General features: G+C 37.3%; 1 long non-coding RNA gene across 4 annotated transcripts in view; it reads right to left on the reverse strand.

Moving 5' to 3' along the window:
* LOC108582895 overlaps positions 1-12,958 on the reverse strand; it is an 89,091-nt gene extending 76,133 nt beyond the window's left edge. For 3 of the 4 annotated variants that reach the window (XR_002518392.2, XR_002518393.2, XR_002518391.2), the window contains exons 1-2: positions 12,555-12,958; positions 9,643-9,859 (exon numbers count right to left, since the gene is read on the reverse strand). This is a non-coding gene — a long non-coding RNA (uncharacterized LOC108582895). Of the gene's footprint in view, positions 1-9,642; positions 9,860-10,475; positions 10,646-12,554 lie in introns of those variants that run through there. The other variant, XR_001896898.3, reaches the window with a different exon arrangement.
* Positions 12,959-14,986: the final 2,028 nt, after the last annotated feature.

Genomic DNA, 14,986 nt, shown 5'->3' on the forward strand with positions numbered 1-14,986 from the left:
CTTTTTTATGGCTGCATAGTATTCCATGGTGTATATGTGCCACATTTTCTTAATCCAATCTGTCACTGATGGACATTTGGGTTGATTCCAAGTCTTTGCTATTGTGAATAGTGCTGCAATAAACATACGTGTGCATGTGTCTTTATAGCAGCATAATTTATAATCCTTTGGGTATATCCCCAGTAATGGGATGGCTGGGTCATATGGTACATCTAGTTCTAGATCCTTGAGGAATCGCCATACTGTTTTCCATAATGGTTGAACTAGTTTACAATCCCACCAACAGTGTAAAAGTGTTCCTATTTCTCCACATCCTCTCCAGCACCTGTTGTTTCCTGACTTTTTAATGATCGCCATTCTAACTGGTGTGAGATGGTATCTCATTGTGGTTTTGATTTGCATTTCTCTGATGGCCAGTGATGATGAGCATTTTTTCATGTGTTTGTTGGCTGTATGAATGTCTTCTTTTGAGAAATGTCTATTCATATCCTTTGCCCACTTTTTGATGGGGTTGTTTGTTTTTTTCTTGTAAATTTGTTTGAGTTCTTTGTAGGTTCTGGATATTAGCCCTTTGTCAGATGAGTAGATTGCAAAAATTTTCTCCCATTCTGTAGGTTGCCTGTTCACTCTGATGGTAGTTTCTTTTGCTGTGCAGAAGCTCTTTAGTTTAATGAGATCCCATTTGTCAATTTTGGCTTTTGCTGCCGTTGCTTTTGGTGTTTTAGACATGAAGTCTTTGCCCATGCCTATGTCCTGAATGGTACTACCTAGGTTTTCCTCTAGGATTTTTATGGTATTAGGTCTAACATTTAAGTCTCTAATCCATGTTGAATTAATTTTCGTATAAGGAGTAAGGAAAGGATCCAGTTTCAGCTTTCTACTTATGGCTAGCCAATTTTCCCAGCACCATTTATTAAATAGGGAATCCTTTCCCCATTTCTTGTTTCTCTCAGGTTTGTCAAAGATCAGATGGCTGTAGATGTGTGGTATTATTTCTGAGGACTCTGTTCTGTTCCATTGGTCTATATCTCTGTTTTGGTACCAGTACCATGCTGTTTTGGTTACTGTAGCCTTGTAGTATAGTTTGAAGTCAGGTAGCGTGATGCCTCCAGCTTTGTTCTTTTGACTTAGGATTGTCTTGGGGATGCGGGCTCTTTTTTGGTTCCATATGAACTTTAAAGCAGTTTTTTCCAATTCTGTGAAGAAACTCATTGGTAGCTTGATGGGGATGGCATTGAATCTATAAATTACCTTGGGCAGTATGGCCATTTTCACGATATTGATTCTTCCTATCCATGAGCATGGTATGTTCTTCCATTTGTTTGTGTCCTCTTTTATTTCACTGAGCAGTGGTTTGTAGTTCTCCTTGAAGAGGTCCTTTACATCCCTTGTAAGTTGGATTCCTAGGTATTTTATTCTCTTTGAAGCAATTGTGAATGGAAGTTCATTCATGATTTGGCTCTCTGTTTGTCTGTTACTGGTGTATAAGAATGCTTGTGATTTTTGCACATTAATTTTGTATCCTGAGACTTTGCTGAAGTTGCTTATCAGCTTAAGGAGATTTTGGGCTGAGACAATGGGGTTTTCTAAATATACAATCATGTCATCTGCAAAGAGGGACAATTTGACTTCTTCTTTTCCTAACTGAATACCCCTGATTTCTTTCTCTTGCCTAATTGCCCTAGCCAGAACTTCCAACACTATGTTGAATAGGAGTGGTGAGAGAGGGCATCCCTGTCTTGTGCCAGTTTTCAAAGGGAATTTTTCCAGTTTTTGCCCATTCAGTATGATATTGGCTGTGGGTTTGTCATAAATAGCTCTTATTATTTTGAGGTACGTTCCATCAATACCGAATTTATTGAGCGTTTTTAGCATGAAGGGCTGTTGAATTTTGTCAAAAGCCTTTTCTGCATCTATTGAGATAACCATGTGGTTCTTGTCTTTGGTTCTGTTTATATGCTGGATTATGTTTATTGATTTGCGAATGTTGAACCAGCCTTGCATCCCAGGGATGAAGCCCACTTGATCATGGTGGATAAGCTTTTTGATGTGTTGCTGAATCCGGTTTGCCAGTATTTTATTGAGGATTTTTGCATCGATGTTCATCAGGGATATTGGTCTAAAATTCTCTTTTTTTGTTGTATCTCTGCCAGGCTTTGGTATCAGGATGATGCTGGCCTCATAAAATGAGTTAGGGAGGATTCCCTCTTTTTCTATTGATTGGAATAGTTTCAGAAGGAATGGTACCAACTCCTCCTTGTACCTCTGGTAGAATTCAGCTGTGAATCCATCTGGTCCTGGACTTTTTTTGGTTGGTAGGCTATTAATTGTTGCCTCAATTTCAGAGCCTGCTATTGGTCTATTCAGGGATTCAACTTCTTCCTGGTTTAGTCTTGGAAGAGTGTAAGTGTCCAGGAAATTATCCATTTCTTCTAGGTTTTCCAGTTTATTTGCGTAGAGGTGTTTATAGTATTCTCTGATGGTAGTTTGTATTTCTGTGGGGTCGGTGGTGATATCCCCTTTATCATTTTTAATTGCGTCGATTTGATTCTTCTCTCTTTTCTTCTTTATTAGTCTTGCTAGTGGTCTGTCAATTTTGTTGATCTTTTCAAAAAACCAACTCCTGGATTCATTGATTTTTTGGAGGGTTTTTTGTGTCTCTATCTCCTTCAGTTCTGCTCTGATCTTAGTTATTTCTTGCCTTCTGCTAGCTTTGGAATGTGTTTGCTCTTGCTTCTCTAGTTCTTTTAATTGCGATGTTAGAGTGTCAATTTTTGATCTTTCCTGCTTTCTCTTGTGGGCATTTAGTGCTATAAATTTCCCTCTGCACACTGCTTTAAATGTGTCCCAGAGATTCTGGTATGTTGTATCTTTGTTCTCATTGGTTTCAAAGAACATCTTTATTTCTGCCTTCATTTCGTTATGTACCCAGTAGTCATTCAGGAGCAGGTTGTTCAGTTTCCATGTAGTTGAGCGGTTTTGATTGAGTTTCTTAGTCCTGAGTTCTAGTTTGATTGCACTGTGGTCTGAGAGACAGTTTGTAATAATTTCTGTTCTTGTACATTTGCTGAGGAGTGCTTTACTTCCAATTACGTGGTCAATTTTGGAATAAGTACGATGTGGTGCTGAGAAGAATGTATATTCTGTTGATTTGGGGTGGAGAGTTCTATAGATGTCTATTAGGTCTGCTTGCTGCAGAGATGAGTTCAATTCCTGGACATCCTTGTTAACTTTCTGTCTCGTTGATCTGTCTAATGTTGACAGTGGAGTGTTGAAGTCTCCCATTATTATTGTATGGGAGTCTAAGTCTCTTTGTAAGTCTCTAAGGACTTGCTTTATGAATCTGGGTGCTCCTGTATTGGGTGCATATATATTTAGGATAGTTAGCTCTTCCTGTTGAATTGATCCCTTTACCATTATGTAATGGCCTTCTTTGTCTCTTTTGATTTTTGATGGTTTAAAGTCTGTTTTATCAGAGACTAGTATTGCAACCCCCGCTTTTTTTTGTTCTCCATTTGCTTGGTAAATCTTCCTCCATCCCTTTATTTTGAGCCTATGTATGTCTCTGCGTGTGAGATGGGTCTCCTGAATACAGCAGACTGATGGGTCTTGACTCTTTATCCAGTTTGCCAGTCTGTGTCTCTTAATTGGAGCATTTAGTCCATTTACATTTAAGGTTAAGATTGTTATGTGTGAACTTGATCCTGCCATTATGATATTAACTGGTTATTTTGCTCATTAGTTGATATAGTTTCTTCCTAGCCTCGATGGTCTTTACATTTTGGCATGTTTTTGAGATGGCTGGTACCGGTTGTTCCTTTCCATGTTTAGTACTTCCTTCAGGGTCTCTTGTAAGGCAGGCCTAGTGGTGACAAAATCTCTAAGCATTTGCTTATCTGTAAAGGATTTTATTTCTCCTTCACTTATGAAACTTAGTTTGGCTGGATATGAAATTCTGGGTTTAAAATTATTTTCTTTAAGAATGTTGAATATTGGCCCCCACTCTCTTCTGGCTTGGAGAGTTTCTGCCGAGAGATCTGCTGTGAGTCTGATGGGCTTCCCTTTGTGGGTAACCCGACCTTTCTCTCTGGCTGCCCTTAAGATTTTTTCCTTCATTTCAACTTTGGTGAATCTGGCAATTATGTGTCTTGGAGTTGCTCTTCTCGAGGAGTATCTTTGTGGCGTTCTCTGTATTTCCTGGATTTGAATGTTGGCCTGCCCTACTAGGTTGGGGAAGTTCTCCTGGATGATATCCTGAAGAGTGTTTTCCAACTTGGTTCCATTTTCCCCCTCACTTTCAGGCACCCCAATCAGACGTAGATTTGGTCTTTTTACATAATCCCATACTTCTTGCAGGCTTTGTTCATTTCTTTTCCTTCTTTTTTCTTTTGGTTTCTCTTCTCTCTTCATTTCATTCATTTGATCCTCAATCGCTGATACTCTTTCTTCCAGTTGATCGAGTCGGTTACTGAAGCTTGTGCATTTGTCACGTATTTCTCGTGTCATGCTTTTCATCTCTTTCATTTCGTTTATGACCTTCTCTGCATTAATTAGTCTAGCCGTCAATTCTTCCACTTTTTTTTCAAGATTTTTAGTTTCTTTGCGCTGGGTACGTAATTCCTCCTTTAGCTCTGAGAAATTTGATGGACTGAAGCCTTCTTCTCTCATCTCGTCAAAGTCATTCTCCGTCCAGCTTTGATCTGTTGCTGGCGATGAGCTGCGCTCCTTTGCCGGGGGAGATGCGCTCTTGTTTTTTGAATTTCCAGCTTTTCTGCCCTGCTTTTTCCCCATCTTTGTGGTTTTATCTGCCTCTGGTCTTTGATGATGGTGATGTACTGATGGGGTTTTGGTGTAGGTGTCCTTCCTGTTTGATAGTTTTCCTTCTAACAGTCAGGACCCTCAGCTGTAGGTCTGTTGGAGATTGCTTGAGGTCCACTCCAGACCCTGTTTGCCTGGGTATCAGCAGCAGAGACTGCAGAAGATAGAATATTTCTGAACAGCAAGTGTACCTGTCTGATTCTTGCTTTGGAAGCTTCCTCTCAGGGGTGTACTCCTCCCTGTGAGGTGTGGGGTGTCAGACTGCCCCTAGTGGGGGATGTCTCCCAGTTAGGCTACTCAGGGGTCAGGGACCCGCTTGAGCAGGGAGTCTGTCCCTTCTCAGATCTCAACCTCCGTATTGGGAGATCCACTGCTCTCTTCAAGGCTGTCAGACAGAGTCGTTTGGGTCTGCAGAGGTATCTGCTGCTTTGTTATTGTTTACTGTGCCCTGCCCCCAGAGGTGGAGTCTACAGAGACAGGCAGGTTTCCTTGAGCTGCTGTGAGCTCCACCCAGTTCGAGCTTCCCAGCAGCTTTGTTTACCTACTTAAGCCTGAGCAATGGCGGGCGCCCCTCCCCCAGCCTCGCTGCTGCCTTGCCGGTAGATCACAGACTGCTGTGATAGCAATGAGGGAGGCTCCGTGGGTGTGGGACCCTCCCAGCCAGGTGTGGGATATGATCTCCTGGTGTTCCTGTTTGCTCAAAGCGCAGTATTGGGGTGGGAGTTACCCGATTCTCCAGGTGTTGTGTGTCTCAGTTCCCCTGGCTAGGAAAAGGGATTCCCTTCCCCCTTGCGCTTCCCAGGTGAGGCAATGCCTCGCCCTGCTTCAGCTCTCGCTGGTCGGGCTGCAGCAGCTGACCAGTACCGATCTTCCGGCACTCCCCAGTGAGATGAACCCAGTACCTCAGTTGAAAATGCAGAAATCACCGGTCTTCTGTGTCGCTGGCGCTGGGAGTTGAAGACTGGAGCTGCTCCTATTCGGCCATCTTGCTCCGCCCCCTGTTTTATTATTTTTAAAATTTCTCTGTACTTTTATTACTAGCACAAACATGTATTTTAATTTTTATTATATTTTAATCTTCATTCATTGAAGTGCTTCTATTGTTTACTATGTTTTCTGACATTAATAATCAATTGTGTCATTGTTGAGTTTTAGTGGCACTAAATATATTGGTATCCTAGCAATGGGAAATTGGAATTAAAAATTAAAATCACAATATTATTTATATTAGCATCTCCAAAGTAAAATATTTAGGTAAAAATCCCCAAAATACATACAAAATTTATGTGAGAAAATCTACTGAATTCTAATGAGTACAAAACTGAAGAAGATCTGAATAAATTAAGGGTTAGCCTATGTTCATGAACAAGAAATCTCAATATTGTCACTATGTCAGTTCTTTCTAATTTTATCTACATATTCAATTTAATTTCAATCAAAATCACAGAATGTTGTTTGTGGATATCAACAAACTGATAATACAGTTTATAGAAAGATGCAAAAATCCCAGAATAGTAAACACAATATTGAACTAGTCAAATAAAACCGAATAATTTACACTACCTGATTTCAAGTCTTCTTTTAAAGCTATAGTATCCAAGATAGTGTGATATTGGATAAAGAACAGACAAATAATAGGCCAGGTGTGGTAGCTCCCACCTGCAGTCCCAGAATTTTGAGAGGCCAAGGCAGGAGGATCACTTGAGGTCAGGAGTTCAAGACCAGCCTGGTCAACATGGTGAAACCTCATCTCTACTAAAGATACAAAAATTAGCCAGGCCAAGATGATGAAACCATGTCTGTACTAAAAATACAAAAATTAGCCAAACATGGTGGCACGTGCCTGTAGTTCCAGCTACTTGGGAGGCTGAGGCAGGGGAATCGACTGAACCCAGGAGGCAGAGGTTGCAGTAAGCTGAGATCACACCATTATACTCCAGCCTTGGTGACAGAGCAAGACTCCATCTAAAACAAACAAACAAATACACACACACACACACAAAAATAGATCATTAATAGAACAGAATAGAAAGCCAAGAAATAGAATCACAAAAATGTAGACAATTGATCTTGGACAAAAGAGCAAAAACAATACAATGGGGGAAAATAAGATTTTCACAAGGTGATGTTAGAATAAAGATATCCACATGCAAAAAAAGAAAATCTAGATACAGACCTTATTCTGCCTACAAAATGGATCATAAAACAAAATGTAAAAGGAAAAACTTTAAAAATCTAGAAGATAACACAGCAGAAACCCAGATAAACTTGGATTTGGCATTTAGTTTTTTAAACTTTGATGACAAAACCAAAGTCATGATCTACGAAAAAAAAAAAAATAATTGATAAGGTAGACGTCATTAAAATTAAAAACTTCTGCTCTGTTAAAGACATTGTTAAAAGAGAGAAGACAGCTACAGACTGGGAGAAAATATTTCAAAACACATCTGATATCTGATAAAGAACTGTTATCCAAAATACATACAGCACTCTTAAAAGTCAATAAGAAGAAAGCAAACAACCTGATTAAGAAATGAGCAAACAATCTGAACAGACATTTTACCAAAAAAAAAAAAAAAAAAAAAAAATGCAGATGGCATATAAGTATACAAAAGATATTCAATATTATTTGCCATGAGGGAGTTGCAAATTAAAACAATGAGCTTCTAGTACACATCTATTTTAATGGCTAAAATCCAATACACTGAAAACAACAACAAAAGCTAAGGATGTGGAGCAACAGAATCTCTAATTCTTTGCTGGTGGGAATGCAAAATGATACAGGCACTTCAGAAACAGTTGGAAGAATTCATACAAAACCTAAATAAACTCTTACCAAATGAACCAGCAATTTTGCACCTTGGTTTTTACCCACAGGAGTTATAAACTTATGTCCACATAGTAACCTGCACAAGGATGTTTAGTTTAACAGCTGCTTAGTCATCATTGCCCGAACTAGGAAGCAACCAATATACCCTTCATTAAGTAAAATGGATAGACTATAGTACATCCAGATAATTTAATATTTTTCAGTGTTAAAAATCAATGAGCTATCAAGCCATGAAAAGACATAGAGGAATCTTAAATGTATGTTACTAAGTGAAATAAGTCAACACAGAAAGACTACACACTATGTAATTCCAATTATATGGCATTCTGAAAATGACAAAACTATGGAGACAATTAAAAGATCAATGTTTTCCAGGAACTGGGAAGGAAGAAGGATGAATGGGCAGAGAAGAGGATTTTTAGGACAATTAAACTATTCCATATAATACTATAATAGTGGTTCTGTGCCTTGAGAAATTTGTTGAGAGCTGTAGAATATAAATTTTCAAGTATAAATTTCAACAAAAACTATGAACTTTGGGTGCTAATAAGTTATCAATGTGGGTTCATCAATTTTAATAAATGTAGGGCTTGTGCAGGTGGTTGATAGTTGTAGCAGCTGTGCATGTGTAGACATAGGAGGTATATGGGAACTCTGTACTTTCCACTCAAATTTTCTGTGAACCTAAAACTTCTCTAAAAGGTAAATTCTATTTTTTTTTTTTAATGAACACAGATAAAGCTTACTCAATTAGGTCCTGGGTTATAGAAATGCCAGTACTTAGTTGTATAAATTACTTCTAATCAATATTTTAGGAATATTTCTTATCTGGGATCATTTTAACATTATCTTTCAGCTTGAGCTATTCAAGAACATACAAATATGTAATTCATAGCCACTACTGAATATCACCTTTTATCTAATCCCTGTATGTAGGACGCAGCACAATTTATTGTAATTTTCTGGACAGTTGAACAGATGTTTTTAGTGTCCTTTCATTAATGTGGAGATATTTTAGGGTCAAAAATTTTAGTTTATTAGCTTTACACATAAATGGAGATGACAAAAAATGCCCTGCCTGTGTTAGCCCAAAAGCCAAAGACTATCCCTCGTGGATATTAATAGTCCAACTTAGAGCTCTTAAAAGGCTAATTGAGCCTTTTACTTAATTTATTTCAATTCTGTCTTAGAGAGAATTCAAGTGTTTTGCGCCCACTATGTATTAAAATTATTTAATACCAATATTATAAATTTTATTTTTTTAAAGCAGAGTAGGTCAGCCTTTTCAGTCAAGTAAGGTCCCGTAATGGTAATCACTTCTAATAAATCACTAATTACATGTAATTATAACTTTGATTACTACTTTTCTAAACATTATCTTTGAGAAAATATATTTGTATAATTTTTATATTTGGTATTTAAAGTATTTTATTATTTTTTATTTTTTTCTAGAAAAAGTGCAGCTTTTACAATTTTCACATTGAGACTTTCATGGGAAATATAGTTGTAGATAACATTTGAAAAAGATTTTTAGTTATTAAAAAGCAATGTGTACTCTTCAGGGACATAGTTACTACCATATTCTAAACTATTAAGATAAATAACCCTGCTTTGGGGTTTCTGGAGTAAATTCTTGCTTTACAACTTTATGCCTTATAATCATTTGGTTAGTTACACTATGCCTTAGTTTTGGGGTATTAACTTTTTATTCATTTTTATTGTTGCCATAACAAATTACCATAAATTTCACAAATTAAAGCAGCACAAATATATTATTTCACAGTTCTCTGGGTCAGAAGCATGACATTGCCTAAAATCAAAATGTTGGTGGGGCTGCTTTCCTTTCTAGAGGCTCTAGATATGAAATCATTTCTTCATTAATTTAAGGTTTCTGGTAGAATTCAGTTCCTGGTAACTGTAGGACCAAGTTTCCCATTTTCATATTGGTTGTAAACTCAGGGAATGTTCTCTAGTTTCTAGAGGTGTCTGCCTACCTTGGTTTATCGCCTCATTTCTCCGTCTTCAGTCCCAGAAAGCAGAGGTCAAGTCCTTATAATGTAACATCTCTTTAAAGCTTTCTCTGTCATTACATCTCCTCTGAGCATGGTTGGCATAGGTTTTCTGGTTTTAAAGAGTTGTGTCATTAGACTGTTAACTACCATGATGTCTAGGATATTTTCGTCATTTCAGCTTCTGTATCCACAATCAAATCTACAAAGCCGTAAAGGTAACTAGTCTCAGATTCCAAGAAGTACAATGTGAACATCTCTGGGATATAATTATTCTGTCTACTATGCTCTTTCTGTATACTGAAGCTCCTTATTTGTAAAAATTGACTTCTTTAGAAACTCATTTTAGATATATATTGGATCTTCCATTCTACCTTACAGTCTTTAAATCTTCGTATTTCTAGGTTTGTATCTTTAGGCAGCAACCTGCACCACAGCATGAGCTCTGATTCCTGAAGACCTCGGCCTAAGATCTTCACCAACTCCCATGCAAAAACTATCGTTTAACTTGATGCATTTTCAGGTCCATGTTTTTGTAAAGGAATCAACTCAAGCATTACATTATAAAAAGGAATTATCTTTGCACTTTAATATATGCTTGTATATGTGTCATTATGTATATGTATCATAATATATTTGATTAATTTTTTCTGTATATCACTTATTCATCCTAGTGAAATGTAGGTTTTGAAAGTCAGAAAAACTGCCCTATAGATCCCATTTTTTAGAACAATGCAAGGACCATCATATGCACTCTAGAAAAACTTGATGATTCAATAAATAAATGCATTGGGCAAATGAATGAATAAATCACCATGCTCAGTGACGTTTGATTTTAGTAAGACACCGTGATAGAAAACATGACTACTAAGTAATGGCTAAAGTATTCTCAGTTAGTTTGATTTTTAGCTAGTTAGTTCCAATCTTTGGATTTTTCCTTGGTACCCAGATTTCAAAAACAACAGGGTCATATGGCATGATGATTTCACTGAAAGAGATTTAACAAAGAAAATTCCATGAATTTCCACTAGCACTCACTAGCAATTTAAAATCATGTTATAGATGATCTAAATTTTGTTTGCCTTTATAAATCCCCAGTTCAGAATTGGGGAATAAACAATAGAAAGCTATTTTAAAAATTAATAGGATTATGGAAAATATCAACTTTTAAATTAGTTAGACAGAGGAAACCATTTCAGGCATATTTATACATTTGTTAAGTGCATCAATAAGATTTATCCTTTCATATGAATTACACATATAAATGATAATTATATTTTGATAGAATTTCAGAATAAAAATTTTTCCATTCAAGTGTGGCTCTGCCAACATACAGATGAATTGTCTAATCAGGCCACATAATCTCATTGAGTCAGTTCCCTCATACATATACTAAGAGGCTTCTATTAGATATCATGTATAACCTCTATTGTTCTGAAATTATTTAATTTCTGTGTGAAGTGTCTTTTATTCCCTACATCATCTTTTATTCAAATGGCATCTGGGTTACTCAAATTACAAAATGTTTTCTTTGATGTATGAGGAAAAAAAGTGTAATGCTTAGAGTAATATGTCAAATTATATTTCTAGTTAATAAAAATGAAACACTATTCTCTCTCACATCCTGTTTGTTGGGATTATATATCACCATATAAATAATTATATATAATTATACCATATGTATAATTTATCTAGATAATACATATTTATATAAAGTACCTAATTCAATAATAAGGAAAATTGTCCAACCATTAATCAGAGAATAGTTACTTTTTTGGGTATGTCTTACTGCTATTTCAGTATTACACAGAGTATATTTATATTACATATTATTTCCGCCGACCAAAATTATGATTTTCTGTCCATACAATGTTTGTTTAATTTACTTTTTATGGGTTACTATGAATGATATGCTGTTTTCAAATATGGGCTTTTGTGGAATGGCTATGCACTTATAATTAGTAAACCCTCACTATTACCTTGTTCAGAGAATCATGAACTCTCTCTTGCCTTTCTGTTTTTTTTTTTTTTTTTTTTTTTTTTTCTTTCTATTTTAGAAATCCTAAAAAGGTGGCTGGGATCGGTGTCTCACACCTGTAATCCCAGCACTTTGGGAGGCAGAGGTGGGCAGATCACGAGGTCAGGAGATCCAGACCATCCTGGCTAACACGGTGAAACCCCGTCTCTACTAAAAATACAAAAAATTATCTGGGCGAGGTGGCGGGCGCCTGTAGTCCCAGCTACTCAGGAGGCTGAGGCAGGAGAATGGCGTGAACCTGGGAGGTGGAGCTTGCAGTGAGCCAAGATCGCGCCACTGCACTCCAGCCTGGGCGACAAAGCGAGCCTCCGTCTCAAAAAAAAAAAAATTAGCCGTTGTGGTAATGTGCACCCTGCACCCGTAATCCCAGCTACTGGAAAGGCTGAGGCAGGGGAATCCCTTGAACCCAGGAGGCAGAGCTTGCAGTGAGTCGAGGTCACACCACTGCACTCCAGCCTGGGACAGAGCGAGACTCCGTCTCAAAAAAAAAAAAAAGAAAAGAAAAAGAAATCCTAAAAACATTGTGCCTTATATAATGAAATAAAACAAAAGCATAAACACTAAGTCATCTGAATCATCATTTAAAATTTTTGACTTGAAATATACCTAAACTGAGTTAATGTATGTAATTCAATCTGTGTTTCTCTTCATTAAGATGATTCTAAATTAAATCCTTTAAGAAAATATGTCATTATGAATAGAAAATATAAAACATCAACAGACTTCCTTGAATTCTATTTATATTACACAATGAAAACACGTTGCAGGCCGCACAAATAGTTCTTGTGATTAGGCACATCTGGAGCCTGTCAGTAACAATATGAACCTGTGATCAATTAAGCAGCTGACTAATCTTTACCTCCTCCTCCTTGCTCTTGTTACCTAATAAGAAGGGCTGTAGAAGCTCAAGGGGGGGCTGCCTTTGCTCACTAGAAGCAGGGAGCTCTCTTCCTCTTCTCCATGCTAGCCTTTCCTTTAAATAGTTTCTTTTGTCATCATTTCTGTGTTTATCCCTTTGTTCAGTCATAATGATGGTCTCAAGCAGTAACAGTAGTAACTGTTGTAGTGATGGCCTCAAGTAGTAACCATGGCAGTCAGTCACAAGTGGTGCCCGAACAGGGACAAATAGGGACAGATAGGGATAAAGACTAGCAAAGACTAGCAATATAAGAGCAATATAAGGTCAGTGTCCTAAAGAGATACAAAAGTAGAGACTAGCAAAGACTAGCAGAAACTTAAAGGAACTATCAGGGACAGAGACCTGAAGGGACCTGAAGAGGCCTGCAGGGACAATAAGAAATAAGTAGAGATAAGGAAATAGAGATAAGGAAAGAGAGATAGGTAGGGACAGACAGAGACTTGCAGGAACTTGCAGGAACTAACAGGTACCATGGGGACAGATCAAGGAAACCACACAGGAAGCTGAGAAACTGCTGGAGCGCCAGAGTTTTACCTTTTGCTGGAACTCAGAGGTACAACCGATGCTTAACGGACTAATGCTTTCTGATTGAGCTCCTCTCTACCCTAAATACAAGAGACCCCAATAGTTAGGCAGGAATATCATAGACCCTATTCAGCATGAAAAAATTGCAGGAGACGGACCTTCATCCTTCTGCAACCCTTCATCCTTTTGCAACCCTTAGAACCCTTAGGGTTATCTTGTAAAAGGGAAGGAGGAAATATGTAAGAAGCATTGAAACCAGAGTGACTCCATTTTGAATAAGGGCTAAGAAAAATGAAGCTGGATCACCAACTGGCCATTAAGGGCTGCACAGCCTGAAATTGCCTTGCTCAATTAATTTAAAAACAAAAAGGAGATATTGGAGGCCACACAAATGTTTCTTGTGATTAGGTACATCTGAAGCCTGTCAATAATGTACCTGTGATCAATTAAGCAGTTGACCAATCATTACCTCCTCCTCCTTGCTCTTATTACCCAATAAATAGGAAGGGCTGTGGAAGCTCAAGGGGGGGCGGGGGGTCCTTTGTTCACTAGAAGCAGGGAACTCTCTTCTTCTCCCCCATGCTAGTCTCCTTAAAACAGTTTCTCTTGTTTTTTGTTATCATTTCTGCGTTGCTCCCTTCCTTCAGTCACAATGACGGTCTCAAGCAGTAACAGTAGTAACTGCTGTAATGATGGTCTCAAGCAGTAACAGTAGTAACTGCTGTAGTGACAATCTCAAGTAGTAACTGTGGCAGTCAGCCACAAAAGCAAACCTGTAAATATTCAGGACTTGCAAGTACATTTGAACCTTCAATAACATGGATTTGAGTTGTGTGGGCCCACTGAAATGTGGATTTTTTTCAATAAAAGATGGATGGAAAATATAGTATTTAGGGAATGTATGTCTTCTTTTGAAAAGTGTCTGTTTGTGTCCCTTGCCCCCTTTTTAAAGAGTTGTTTGATTTTTTTCTTGTGTCTTACAGATACTAGATATTAGGCCTTTTTCAAATGAATAGTTGGCAAAAATTTTCTCCCATTCTGTAAGTTTTTTATTCTGTTTATAGTTTATTTTGCTGTACAGAAGCTCTTTGATTTAATTTGATACCATTTATCAATTTTTGTTTTTGTTGAGATTGCTTTTGGCATCATGAAATTTTTGCCCATGAGGGTCATCTTTTCTTATATGTGGGTTTTACAGGGCTGACTGCAGAACTTGTGTATGCATGGATTTTGATATATTCCAGAGGTCCTGGAATCAATCGCCTGAATATACAAAGAGCCAACTGTAATATGCTTTCATCTAAGCCAGTCGTTTATCGAATATTTTATTCCAAATATATTTCATTATATTATTTATTTAATATAAAATTGTCACTAAGCAAACAAATGGCATTTTATCATATAGTTGTGTGTTGGTTGGGTGTTCAAGCTATCTTGTTTAAGTTCAATCTCAATCACATCATAACTTTCTAACTTTAGTCTTCTCACTTAACCTCTCTGAAACTTAGGCATGGACTCTGAAATTAAACAAATATAAGATCTTATATGTATATTATATGTATGATTTAGTTTAAAGTCCCAGTTTAAGTTGCAGAGTAGAAGAAAATAAATCAGTAAAACAAAATTAAAGGTAATATGAACAGGGCCCTGGAGAGCAGTGTTGTCACAGTCTGTTTTAAAGTCTGAAAGTCAGTCTCAGTTGGCTGTTGAGAATATCCCAGCCTGGTCAATGGAATTTATTGTGAATTATATTTGCCATATTTAAGATTATTATTTGAGGTGAGAAGTAACACTGAGCAGGCAATACATTCTTAGAGGTTTTGTGAGTTTTTTCCTCTAATTTATCT

This window comes from Papio anubis, chromosome 15 (genome assembly GCF_008728515.1).
Source record: "Papio anubis isolate 15944 chromosome 15, Panubis1.0, whole genome shotgun sequence".
In the NCBI taxonomy this organism is placed as follows: Eukaryota; Metazoa; Chordata; class Mammalia; order Primates; family Cercopithecidae; genus Papio; species Papio anubis.